We start from the raw sequence: 12,743 nt of genomic DNA on the forward strand, positions 1-12,743 counted from the left end.
GAGCCAGGGAGGAGCAGAGAGACAGGGAGACAGAATCCGAAGCAGGCCCAGGCCCTGAGCTGTCAGCGCAGAGCCCGACGCGGGGCTCAAACCCACGGACCGTGAGATCACGATCTGAGCCGAAGTCGGACGCTCAACCGACTGAGCCCCCCAGGAGCCCCGACCCTCACTCCAGTTTAAAAGTCACATCCTCCTGGGCTGAGGTGGGAAGGGACAGAGGGAGGGGGCAGGAGACTTGGCTTCATATTGTGGCTCTGACACTGACGCTGACTAATCAGTGTGACCTTGGGCAGTCTGCTGACCTACCACAGGCCTCCGCTTTCTCATCTGTAAGATGGAATCATTGTCGTGAAGATTGCAGGCGCAACTGAAGTAGGCAGAGTTCAGCGACAGAAACAGAAGAGCCGTCCTACCTGTTTCGAAGAGAATCGGGAGAGGGTACTAGGTGCCTTCAGAAACCACGGGGAGTTCACGACGAGCGGTCCTGGGCTGGGTCTCCACCAGAAACAGGGCAGAACCGGCCCACCAGGGGCCTCATGTGTCCGCCTCCGTCAGGAAAGTGGACACCCAGGGGCTGCCTCCGGAACCGCATGCTTCGGGAACACACAACAAAGGCCGGGGTCCTGGGAGCGAGAGGCCCTCACCGAAGGATCCTGACGCACCTGGCCCACCTCTCGGGCCAGTCCTGACTGACACCATCTAAACTCTCCCTAAAGCCCCCCTGGTTCCCGGCATCAGGCAGGGAAAGAAGGAGGCTGTCAGACGTGTGATGATTAAGGTTTGTCCCTGAGCCCCAACCTGCCCTCTCTGCTCTCCCGCGACACTGGGCTGGGGCTCTGGACGCCACCTGTCTTCTCTGCCGGCTGGGAGGGGCTGGAGGACGGGGAAGCACAGTCTCTCCCGTCTGCTTGCCCGTCCAGCACCGGCCTCCTGATGGTGTCAGCATCCAGCCGGGACGCGGTGGCCCCAGCAGGGTCACGGTGCCGCTCTGCGGCCGGCCGGAGCCCCGCTTCGGGCCCTTCGAAGTCTCGGCAGGTCCGGCCTTCCCTGGGACCCCCAGCCCTGGCGCAGCAGACGCTCCCCAAACTCACGCCCTCAGCGGCGGCTTCGTGTTCTCCCTTCGCCTCTGCAGTTCTTTAATACTTAGGTCACCGTCCTTTAGATTAAGTGTAGGAAGGCAGCTGGTGTGATTTGTCCCAACGGGCCTCTTGGCCACATGCAGGGCCTTTGGCGCCCAGCTCCTCCTTCAGGGGCCGTGGGACCCGCTGGCAAGTGGCTTAATCTTAATCAGCCACAATTTCTTCATCTCTGTAAGAGGGAGAAAAACAGTCTCCTTCCACAGAGGTGGGGTGACAGTTCATCACGTCAATGGATGTAAAGCAGTTAATACGGCACCCGACAAACGCTGAGCTCCCAACAAGCGTCCGTGGTGGCCCTGCACGCCAGGCTGTCCCTGCTAGAGAGTCCTTACCAAGTGTATAAAGGCTTCTGGAAAGATCCCTGGATGCCCCCGTGAAGACCCCTCAGGCAGACGCTGCTGGGCGCACAGGACAATCGTCACCCTCCTGTTCCTCCCGTGTGGGGAGGCTGCCTCCTGGAACAGAAAATAGCAGGTGCTCCGTGTCAGGTCTCGGGCATGTGACCTGCCCTGGCCAGTGGAGAATGGGGGGTCCTCAGAGGCTCCTGAGAAATATTTTCCTCACTGAAGGGAGAGTGGGCTGCACTAAGAGAACATTCTGGGGCCTGGGTGGCTCAGTCGGTTGAGCATCCAACATCAGCTCGGGTCATGATCTCCCGGTCTGTGAGTTCGAGCCCCGCGCCGGGCTCTGTGCTGATGGCTCGGAGCCTGGAGCCTGCTTCGGATTCTGTGTCTCCCTCTCTCTCTCTCTGCCCCTCCCCTGCTCATGCTCTGTCTCTCAAAGATAAATAAACGTTCAAAAAATTAAAAAAAAAAAAAAAAGAACATTTTTGCTCCTACTTTGGGTCAGTGGTTCTCACCCGGGGGTGATTTTTGTCCCTCAGAGGACATCTGGCAATGTCCGGAGACATTTTTAGTGGCTGCAACTTGGGGGAGGGGTGCTGCTAGTGGGCAGAGGCCAGGGGTGCTGGTAAAGCACCCTTCAGTGCACATGACAGCCCCCCAGCAGAGAGTGGTCCACTCCGTATGTCCACAGTGCCGAGGAGAGAACACTGCCCTGGATACAGCTGTGTGAATAGATGACGTTGGGGACGGTGACAACCATTTGGGGACCGTGACGAAAGATCTGGAGAGTCAGAGGCGACCAGGGTCCCGACACGAATGAGCTGTTGATACAATGGCAGAGGCACCGCTCTTCAAACTCCTGGCTTAGTAACACAAAGGCCTCATATTCAAATTATCGTTCATCAGATATTCTGTTATTTACCATCCCAATATTCTGACCTCCCCATTTTAGCCCGCGTGCACGAATCCCCACGGACAGCCACTGCTTCGATCCCTTGAATCCTCACCACAAACCCACGAGAGAGGTGAGGAGACGGAGCCTCAGCATCCCTGTGGGTAACTTGCTGAGACGGTGGAAATGGAGACAAATGGGGGGGCGGTGCTCACATCTGTGTAGCACTTGGTGTCATTATGAGACGTTTCAAACATAAAGTGCAGACGGCAATCTAATCAACACCCACCGATACGCCGTCCAGATTTAACGAGTGTGAAAACTTGCCAAAGGGGCTTCGAATGCTGAATTCCTGGCACGTTCCGTGTCTCCCAGTATCTATGCGCCTCTTCCCTTTAGGCGTCGGACCCTCGTGTTCCTGCTGGGAAGATGAGTGTTGGAGTAAGACTACAATTCCCAGCTGCTCCTGCAGCCAAGTGTGGCCACATCACTGAATACTGGCCAATGATAAATGCCGAGAAGGGACGTTTACAACATTTGGGTCATGTCGTTAAAGGATGTGCACACCCTTTCTCCTTTGCCGTTGGCTAACTCACAGGTAAAATGAAGACAGCTGGAGTACAGATGTGGTGGCAGGAGCTAGAGCAGCCATATTGGGCCATGAGATGGAAACCGTGTCTGGACGATGGAAGAATAAGAGAGAAGGGGCCTGGGTTTCAGATGATTAGGAAGCCGCCCTACTAGCCCCATATGCTTAAGCATCCTGCTGCCTGAGAAAGAAAGATAAGCTTCTATTACATTGTAGCCATTGCCATCTCGGGTCTCTATTTCGGTAGCTGAACCACTTTCTGAATATGTGCAAGTTTCTAGTGTTTTCATATGAAGATTTCATCTGTTCCCCATAACCAGACAGGGTCTAGAACTAAGAAAATTCATTCAGTTGTTCATTCATCCAATAATTATTTTGGGGTGTCTATAATGTGCCGGGCACTGCTTTATCGGATGTTAAGCATGGAGGGGCGCCCAGAGTTCTCCTACACTGGCTCAGTCTCTGAGACCTTGGTTTCACCTCTCCCTGTTACCTCTCTAGAGAGGTAACATTTCTACCTCTCTAGAGAACTGTTGGTTCTTTCCAACAGTTTAGGTCAGGCCAGTGTCCATTCCTGCTTAGTTTCTTACACACCTGTCTTCCTGCCCCCCCTACTCCCATTATTCCTTGTTCTGGATCTTCTCAGGGCTCCCCACTGCCAGAGAGCAAGAAGTTCAGACTTCTGGAGGTGGACGAGGCCCCACCCATTCTGGAAGCCTAATCTCTTGCCAGTCTGTTCGAGCCACAATGAACTAGGTGACATTTCTTTCGTGAGTTCACTCGGCTTAGGAGCTCACATTGCTTACTTCCCTAAGGCTCAGAGAAGTTGCACAGACTGGCTCGGAGTGAAGCTTGAAATTGACTGAGGGTCCCCTGAGCCCAAGACACCAAACTGCTCTGAAGCCAGTTCAAAGTCTTAAGTCGCCCCAGTGCTCAGCCTCGGAGCTGTTACTGGCAGGGATGGGAGGTCTGATGTAGAATTCCACAAAGCAGGGTCTGTGGGTGCCCTGCACCAAAATGCGAGTGGGGAGCATGTGGAAAGCCTAACTTCTCGCCCACCCCAGAGCTACGGAACGGAAGGCCGTGAGGTGAGGCCCGACTGCTGGCATTTTCCACAAACTTCTCACGCGTCACCAAGGCTCGAGAACCTACTGGGGCTCTGAAAATATGGCCTGCAGGTTGCACTGCTGGTGCCTTCTTTCCCATTTTCCACGTCTCTCCCGACGCCCCAACCGGAGCCCGCAATGAGTGGGGGAGGCCGTTGGTGCTGTTAAGAGCTCTGCACATCCCTCACCCTTACCTTTTATAGGAGATTAATTTAAAAAAAAATAAGACGCATTCAAACGACTCGGATGGCATTTTCTTTCACCTTGAAAATGTGACACTTTAAGCAGCTACCGTACCAAGGAGTAAAAATGCTTACCCCTTAGCGACAGAGAGAACTAGAAAGGGTTCTGGGGCCCACGCGTCTTGAAGTTCAAGGAGGGAGGCCCAAAGTCTGAGGCAGGGAGGGACCAGCCCGGGTCCAACACATCCCGGTTGAATCTGGACTCATCCACTTCCTCTCTGTGGGGTCTTGGTCAAGTTCCTTCGATTCACCTGTAAAACAGGAATAATAACAATCTGCCTCTTAGTGAAAAGATCACGTGACTGGGGGGTGCACTGGGCACAGACATGGGAAGAGCACTGGGGCAATTATTCCGTTCGCTATTCCTAATATTATTCTCAACGTAAGATGGAATGTAGGGAATTTCTCAAAGCCCATCCAACCCTCCCAGAGTTAACCTCAAGGGATAGTCTCTGAAATCTGAAATCCTATTTTATTTCACAGTAGGTTAAAGCTTCGTTGACCTTTTGCTCAGCATTATTACTGTAGGCAGGCGATGTGTTGCTCTTAATGTCTGTGATCTATCATTTCTAACGAGCCCCCTCTGCCTGGAGACGCTGCCCTTTCCCGCATTTTGGGGCACAGACAGCTTACTGCCTCTGGTGGAGAGATGCACCAATGTGAACCAGCACATTTCAACAGAGGGGGAAACCTTCCAAAACACAGGGGATAAAGTTAGACATGTCTTTAAAATAATATGACTCCAGGGGCGCATGCGTGGCTCAGTTGGTTAAGCGTCGGACTCTTGATCTCGGCTCAGGTCGTGATCTCACGGTTTGTGGGTTCAAGCCCCGCATCGGACTCTGGGTTGACAGCATGGAGCCTGCCTGGGATTCTGTGTCTCCCTCTCCCTGCCCCTCCCCTGCTTGCTCTCTATTTCTCTCTCTCAAATAAATAAACTTAAAAAAAATGATACAACTGGATAAGGGGGAGTTGGGAGAGAAGAACAAGTTTTTCACTTAAAGGGACCCTCCCACTTTGTCAGTCAAGATGTGGCAGTGAGCAAAGATCAACGCCACTTGATAAGCTATCGAATGATAGAAAGTGACCAACGAGGTCCTGCAGATTCCCCTCCTCCCCAACATGGCGGCATGAGAGAACCAGTAAGCTACTGCTTCCTCAGAGGGCTCAGGGTGCATCTGGAAGTTTCCTCCCTTGAGGAAAGCAAGGGAGTGGTAGAGAGCGGGTTAGTAGACAGGAAGGGCTCACAGTGGAACAGGGTTAGTGTAGGGCCATCAACCAAAGACCAATGAGAACAGAGATACCAGCTACCACAGCCAACGTGGAAGAACACTGGGGGTGGGGGTGGGAACAGGTCTCCCTCTCGAGATCTCATCGCTTTTGTTTTGTTTTTTTTTTTTACAATTTTTCAAAAATGTTTTTATTTTGTTTTTGAAAGACAGAGTGTGAGCAGGGGAGGGCCAGAGAGAAAGGGAGACACAGAATCCAAAGCAGGCTCCAGGTTCCGAGCCGTCAGCACAGAGCCCGACGCGGGGCTCGAACTCACGGACCGCGAGATCATGACCTGAGCCGAAGTCGGCCGCTTAACCAACTGAGCCACCCAGGTGCCCCAGCATACTTTTTTTTTTTTTTTTTTTTTTTTTTTTGCAGATCAGAGTTTGTGGTTGGAAAAATCGGACCCTCTACGGGAGCATCCAAATTAATGCCAGGAAATAAGACCTTCCTTCTGCCAGGGGCCAGTGTGGTCCTGTGGCTGAGTCTCAACTTGCTTGCTTGCCTATTTCTTCACCAGTGAAAGCCTGGCTCACCGCTCTGTTGTGTTTCAAGATTTATTGTGGGGATCAAACAAGATACTACGTGTGGAAACACTCTGAAAACAGAAAGCTTCAGAGACAAGCAGCGTGGTGACGATGACGGTGACAGCAAGGATGAGCCAGCGGTGGTGATGGGCGCTTCCGAAGCCAGGAGGGTGGCGGGTCTGCCTTCCACACGCTTGGCATTTAAGGGATAGCAGAAGAGCTGGAAGGGTTCGACTAGGTCATGAAAGAGTCCCACCTCCTTGCAGATTCTCGCTTGATTGACGAGGCTCGTTTGAATGACAAAGCTGAACGAAGTCAGTAAACCTCTGAAGTCACATTTTGACATGTGGCTGTGACAGCCGTGGCAGGGAAGGAAACTCACCAAGGAAGTGAAAGCGTGGCCTTGTCCCCAGGGCTTACGAGCCGCTGCAGTTGCTGGGGAGAGAGACCTTGTCATCGACACAGGAAGGAGCAGGTCCCGAGGGGTAACTGCTCCCCACGGCCAGAGCCCAACGCTGTGACATCAGGGCTTACGGGACCTTAAAATAAGAAGGCCAGAATTCCTGCTTTTATTTGTTCAGCCACTGCTGTCTTCTGGGTGGGATTTACCGTGCCGGGTAGTGTGGCCAGCAGGAAGGGTGAGGGCCAGGCCCCAACCTTCAAAAACCCACAGTTCAAAGTCAAGGATGTGGAGTACACGGGAGTCCTTACCCGTGGCTGGTGGAGCGAGAAACTGTCACAGACACTTGGGGAAAAAAAAGTTAAACGTACGTGCCTCCTATGACCTAGAAATTCCCTCCTAGGCGCCTGCATGGTGGAAGTGTGTGCAGATTCTGCCAAAAGGCACGTGCAAGGGTCCTGGGGGCAGCAATTCATTATAACCCCGAGCAGCCGTCAGCAGAGCTGAGGTGAACAAGTCGCGGCATGCACGCACCGTACCCAACCGGAAGCGACTGCGTCCCACGGGGGCCGTTTGGTAGCTTCTGGAGATGATTCTGACAGTCACAACCAGGGAATGCTACCAGCATCTAGCGGGTAGAGGTCACGGGCGCTGTGAAACATCCTGCAATGTGCAGGGCAGCCCTACAACAAAGACTGACCCTCCCCAAAATGTCAGTGGTGCTAAGGTTGAGAAATCCTATCGCACATCCCGAGAAGGAATGAACTACCAGGGGAAGGATCAGCTGTGACTGCATAGGCACCGTAGGGAAATATTCAAATGGACCATTGAGCAGAAAGAAGCCAGACACGGAACCGCATGCGTGTATGACTCTGTTTGTATTCAGCTCAACCTCAGGCAGTGAAAACAGAGAGATTAGCCAACATGTGTTGAGGCCGTTTGTTGGAGTGAAGTTTTCTTAGAAAGTCTATGTTTGGGGGAGAAAAGACCACCCGCCGATTGGCCCCAGGAAGTTTTGGCGATGGCACCCGCTCTGTGATCACAGGTAAGTCTCGGAGCCTCTCTGGACCCGTGTACTCCCCTTCGCTCAGTGAGAGGCCTGCTTAGCCCAAGAATTCTCTGGTCTGCGCTCATTCCTGTTGCAACAGGCACCTGTCGCTTTCGTCTACGCAGCTTCCATCGCCCCTTTGTCTGGTGATAGCACCTCACTGTTTCTTTGGAGAACCACTCGTCGCCCACCGCACACAGTCCTGGGGGGCTGTCAGTCTACGTGCCCCGCCCTCCCTCGGCCGTGACCCAAGCTGAGCCCACCAGGCTCTCCCCTGGATGGTGCGTTAACCTGATCTGGGGCCAATTCATCCCTGGAGCAGTGCTCCACAGAGACTGGGGACTGTCATCCCCAGAGGTTCCTGGAGTTCTCCCATCCTTTCCTGGGTCTGGCTCGTCATCTTCCCGTCTATTCTGTGAGCGACCCCATTTCCTTTATAAAGTCCCTGCAATGGACCCAATGTTTGTGTCCTCCTTCCCCCCAAATCCATAGGTTGAAACCCGCATCCCGACGTGAGTGTAGGAGGTGGCGGGGCCTCTGGGAGGTGATTAGGTCATGTGCGTGGCACGCTCGTGAACGGAATGAGTAACCCTTGCAAGAAGAGGCCCCAGAATGCACTCTCTTTCTGCCAGGTGCGGACACAGGGAGAAGTCGGCCGGCTGCAGCCCGGAAGAGACTCTCGCCACAGCCCAGCCCCTCTGGCCCTGTGATCTCAGACTTCTGGCCTCCAGAAGTGCGAGAACTAAACGTCTCAGCCACGTAGGCTAGGGTTCTGTTACAGCAGCCGGAAGTGACTGAGAGGGCCCCGTGGAGCTCCTGTCCCTTGCAACCCAAGAAGCCCGGCTGCTGCTTCCCAGCACGGGATGTAAATAGTCTGCACAGGTTGGCAATAACTCCTGTTCTGAGACACGAATGCCCTCCTGTCACCCCAGACCTGCCCCCGGTGCCTCCTGGGCCCTCCCGTGATCCTGCGGCTGAATGGCCGGTGCCTGGCACAGCCAAGGCCTCCGGGCCCTGCCCCCACCCCACAGTCGTCCTGTCGCTGTGTCCTGTGTCCCTCCTGCACAAATGACTCCGCAGGCTGCCCCCGCCCGCACACCCCTCCCCTCCCTAGCTCAGCCTCGTCGACTGTAAAACAGGCGAACCACACGCACTGCCCTGCCGCTTCCTCAGGGTGACGGAGGTGACAGGGCACCGGGAATTGTGAAAAACGCTCCCCGCACGTGAGGCATTCCTGCCACCGCCCCGAGATCGCACAGCACACAGGGGGCCAAACAAATTTCCCAGGAGAAAGCACCATCTCAAAATAAAAGAGCACCGCTAGGGGTTCTGAAAGGGACCCAGAAGTGATAAACACAGCTTCCAAAAAGGCAGAGACTTAAAAAAAGCTCCCCTGCATTTCTAGGCCGGAGCTCGTGTTGGGCTGGGACCTCTGCGGGGGACTCACGTGGGGAGTCTGCCCGGCTCCGCTCTGTGTCCAGACCGGTGGGACAGCATCACTCGTACCTCCCGTCCCTCAGACGGTGACCGAGGGACCGCTTTCTGTCACTCAGCTGGCTCTCCCAGGAAGCCGCATGAGGAGGGTGGGGGTTGAGAGGTGTGAGCCCCGGGAGCAAGAGGCAGAGGCTTCTGGCAGAGTCCCGGGGCCTGCAGGGCTGTGACCCCCCGCTTTGTCACCCGGCGGCCCTCCATCCTCCAGAGGGGACACACGTGGGCAGGAAAAGCCTCAGCTCCTCCTGGCCGCATGTCCCCGGACGAATCCTGGAGGCTCCACTTACCGGGTGTCTGGGGGCAGAGCCTGATGCACGAGGCAGGCAGCGTGGCCCCGGCGTGTTCACGAACCCATCTCCCCCTCCCAACAACCTTCTCCTTGCCCCCCACTCTGCGGGGAGGCTGGAGGTGTAAGAGCTTGCCCGGGGTCACAGGGCTGGGGGGTGGCAGGGCCGGGCCTCACGTGCAGTCTCGGGGCTCCAGGGCCCAGCCTCTCGGCCACTCTGCCCTCCTGCCCCTCACAGGACAGTAGAGGTGCGGGGAGGTCACCGGGCAGAGGGGCATCTGACCCACAGGAAGTCCTAACGCGGGCTGCAGCCGGAGCCTGTCCTCCCGGAACCAAGCATCCCTGTTCTTCAGAAGGCACCTGCCGAGGCCTGGGCTTCTCTGGGACGAGGCAGACCCTCCCTACGCAGACAGCTCTGATCCAGGAAGAGACTCAAGTCCTGTGGCGGGTGGGTATCACGAGTCCCCAGGGGCAGGGCCGGGCGATGCCCCCGGGAAGGCTGGCCAGCCCATTTCCTACCATTTCTAGCAAGGTCACAGGCCAACATCAAGGACACCAGCCCTTACTCCTTGTCCAGGGGAACGCAAACTCAAGAGAAGCCAAAAACGGCTATTTTCACGTGAAGTCTCGGATTTGTGAACATCAGGAATGGGTTTTTTTATTAAAAAAAAAAAAAAAGTCAGCCTGACATGGCTCAGGGACCCCCAATTGTCACCTCTTTCCAGCAAGGCTACGACCTGTCTCTCCGACGTTAGGGATTTATCTGATCGATCTGACCAAGCCTCCACCGCCTTGCCCCTTCTGTGAAGGGAGCGCACTGCGGGCACGTTCGGGGTTGGGGAAAATGAGAGGCAGTGAACATAACGTGCTCAGTATAGAGTAAGGCGTTGGTCTCAGCCTGCTCGGGTCACTGTAACAAACGGCCAGAGACCGGTGGCTTCAGCAACAGAAACCCATTTCTGAGGACTGGAAGTCTGAGATCAACGGTCCGGCCAATTCAGCTCCCGGGGAGATCTCTCTTCTTGGCCTACAGATGGCTGTCTTCTCGCTAGGTGCTCAGAAAGAGAAAGAGAAACAGAAACAGAGATAGGGACAGAGATAGAGGCAGAGACAGACAGAGGTAGAGAGAGAGAGAGAGACAGAGATCGCGTTCAGCAGTCTCATGGGACTGAGAACCACAGGTTGGAGGTCTCAGCTGCCAAAGCATCTGGGAGCCGGGGAAGCAAGATCCCTGACGGGCTGGCAGGTGAGCTCTACCAACCATTCAAGGGCGAGTTAATTCGTGACCCAGGCAAGTTCTCCAAAAACTAAACTAAACTAAACTAAACTAAACCAAGTGGAGAGTTCCAAGCTGCTCGAATGAGGCTGGAGAGGGGAAAGTTGTCAGGTGGGGACAGCGGGGAGCCAAGTCAAAGATGAGGGCACATGGGAGCAGGTAAGTCACAGACAAACTACACAGGGAGCAAAGGGCTGGCCTCCAGTGACCTTCAAGATCAAGGTGAAGATGTGTAGGCTTGACACTGTGGGTGAGGGGGGCTGATGTGGGGTCCTGGCTAAGGGAATGTCGCAGCACACGTGAGGCCTTTCCTCCCATCCCATCAGGAAGGCTCTGCCCTTCTAAGGGAGCCCTGTCAGGGCCGGGTAACTACAGCCCATCATGCCCGAGAGAGAACCAGTCAGCATCTCTCACCTAAGAACTCCACTAAGAGAGGGGCGCCTGGGGGGGCTCAGTCGGTTAAGCATCTGACTTCGGCTCAAGTCACCATCTGACGGTCCGTAAGTTCGAGCCCCGCGTCGGGCTCTGTGATGACAGCTCAGAGCCTGGAGCCTGCTTTGGAGTCTGTGTCTCCCTCCCCCACCTGCTCTCTGTCTCTCTCTCTGTCTCTCTCTCTCTCTCTCTCTCTCTCTCAAAAATAAAATAAAACTTAAAAAAAAAAACTGTACTAAGAGATACCAGAAGTATAAACGGATTTGGGGTGTAAGTTTGTTTATTCTCTAAGCAAATAACTTACTGAGCACTTACCTACTCCAGACACTCTTCCAAGTGCTGGTTCACAGGGACGAATAACACAGACCAGATCCCTGTCCCCAGAGCTTACAGCATAGAGGTGGTGGATAATAAATGAGTAGATAAAAAATAGACAAAAATCCTTCCCATTAGCGGTACTTCTCTGAAGGGAATAAAACAATGATGAATGACCTGAGTGGTCACTTGTAACCCGATGGCCAGGAAAAACCTCTCTGAAGCCATGTCGTTTGAATTAAGACTTGAAAGAACAGAACGAGCCTGCCACGCAGAAAGATGAGGGAACAGCAAGTGCAAAGGCCCTGCGGTAGGAACCGTCTCCACATGTTCAACAAATGAAAGTAAGGGCAGTGTGACCGGAGAGAAGGAACCAGAGGCGGATGATGACAGGAGGCTGTGGGGGCGGATCACGCTTGGCCATGCAGGCCCCGGTGAGCAGTGTGGGCGTTAATCTAAGTGCTCTGGGAAGATTCTGGAGGGTTTCGAGCAGGGGAATTCCATGAACAGACCTCTTCTACTTTAAAATGCTAACTTGAGGCACAGAGGAGAGTAAGAATAGAACCTGAGAAAATTCTGAAGCTCCTGCAGCTGTCTGCACAGCGACGGTGGCTTCAGCTGGCACAGTGGAGTGGAGACAGAATGAACTTGAGGTTGATTCTGGAGGCAGAATTTGCAGGAGGTGACAGTGAGTGAGTTTTGGCCTAAGCAGCTACAGGGGTGGGGGGGGGGCATGAAAAGCTGGGGGCATTGCCACATGGAGAATAGGGCTGCCACCAGTTTATCTCAAAGACCCCTGATGAAAGGAACTCTTTCCATCAATCCTATGCGGCTAGAAAGGTTGGAAGGAGAAAAAGGGAGCCGGCATTTACCTACCCAGGCGCCGCTAGCCTGGCTCTGGGCGGGGCGCTGGGTGACAGCTGACTCCTCCCAGACATCTGTGGGAGAGAGTGGTTTGATGGATAGATACGCTGAGGCTCATCCAGGGAGTGTGGCCACTTTGGGGCCCCCACAGCCATTAGGGATTATAGCACAGTGAGTTTAGGATTATGAACTGGCTCCCAGTCCAATGGGAGTGGGTGAAACGTGGCCATGCGTGGGGTGGCTCGGTAGCTTAAGTGTCCGACTCTTGATTTCGGCTCAGGTCATGATCTCGCGGTTCGTGAGTTCGAGTCCCGCACTTGCGCTTTTTAAAAAAAAATGAGTTTTGGGTGCTGGGTGGCTCAGTCGGTTGGGCGTCTGACTTCAGCTCAGGTCATGATCTCACGGTTCCTGGGTTCGAGCCCCGCTTTGGGCTCTGTGCTGACAGCTCAGAGCCTGGAGCCTGCTTCAGATTCTACGTCCCCCTCTCCCTCTGTGCCCCTCCCCCACTCATCCTCTGTCT

General features: G+C 54.5%; 1 long non-coding RNA gene across 2 annotated transcripts in view; it reads right to left on the reverse strand.

Annotated features, from left to right (window-relative positions):
• LOC109497935 overlaps positions 1-12,743 on the reverse strand; it is a 154,728-nt gene that overhangs the window by 64,968 nt on the left and 77,017 nt on the right. The window contains exons 4-6 of one of the 2 annotated variants that reach the window (XR_006595084.1): positions 2,665-4,563; positions 1,472-1,594; positions 307-413 (exon numbers count right to left, since the gene is read on the reverse strand). This is a non-coding gene — a long non-coding RNA (uncharacterized LOC109497935). Of the gene's footprint in view, positions 1-306; positions 1,595-2,664; positions 4,564-12,743 lie in introns of both variants that reach the window. The other variant, XR_006595085.1, reaches the window with a different exon arrangement.

This window comes from Felis catus, chromosome A3, assembly GCF_018350175.1.
Source record: "Felis catus isolate Fca126 chromosome A3, F.catus_Fca126_mat1.0, whole genome shotgun sequence".
NCBI lineage: Eukaryota > Metazoa > Chordata > Mammalia > Carnivora > Felidae > Felis > Felis catus.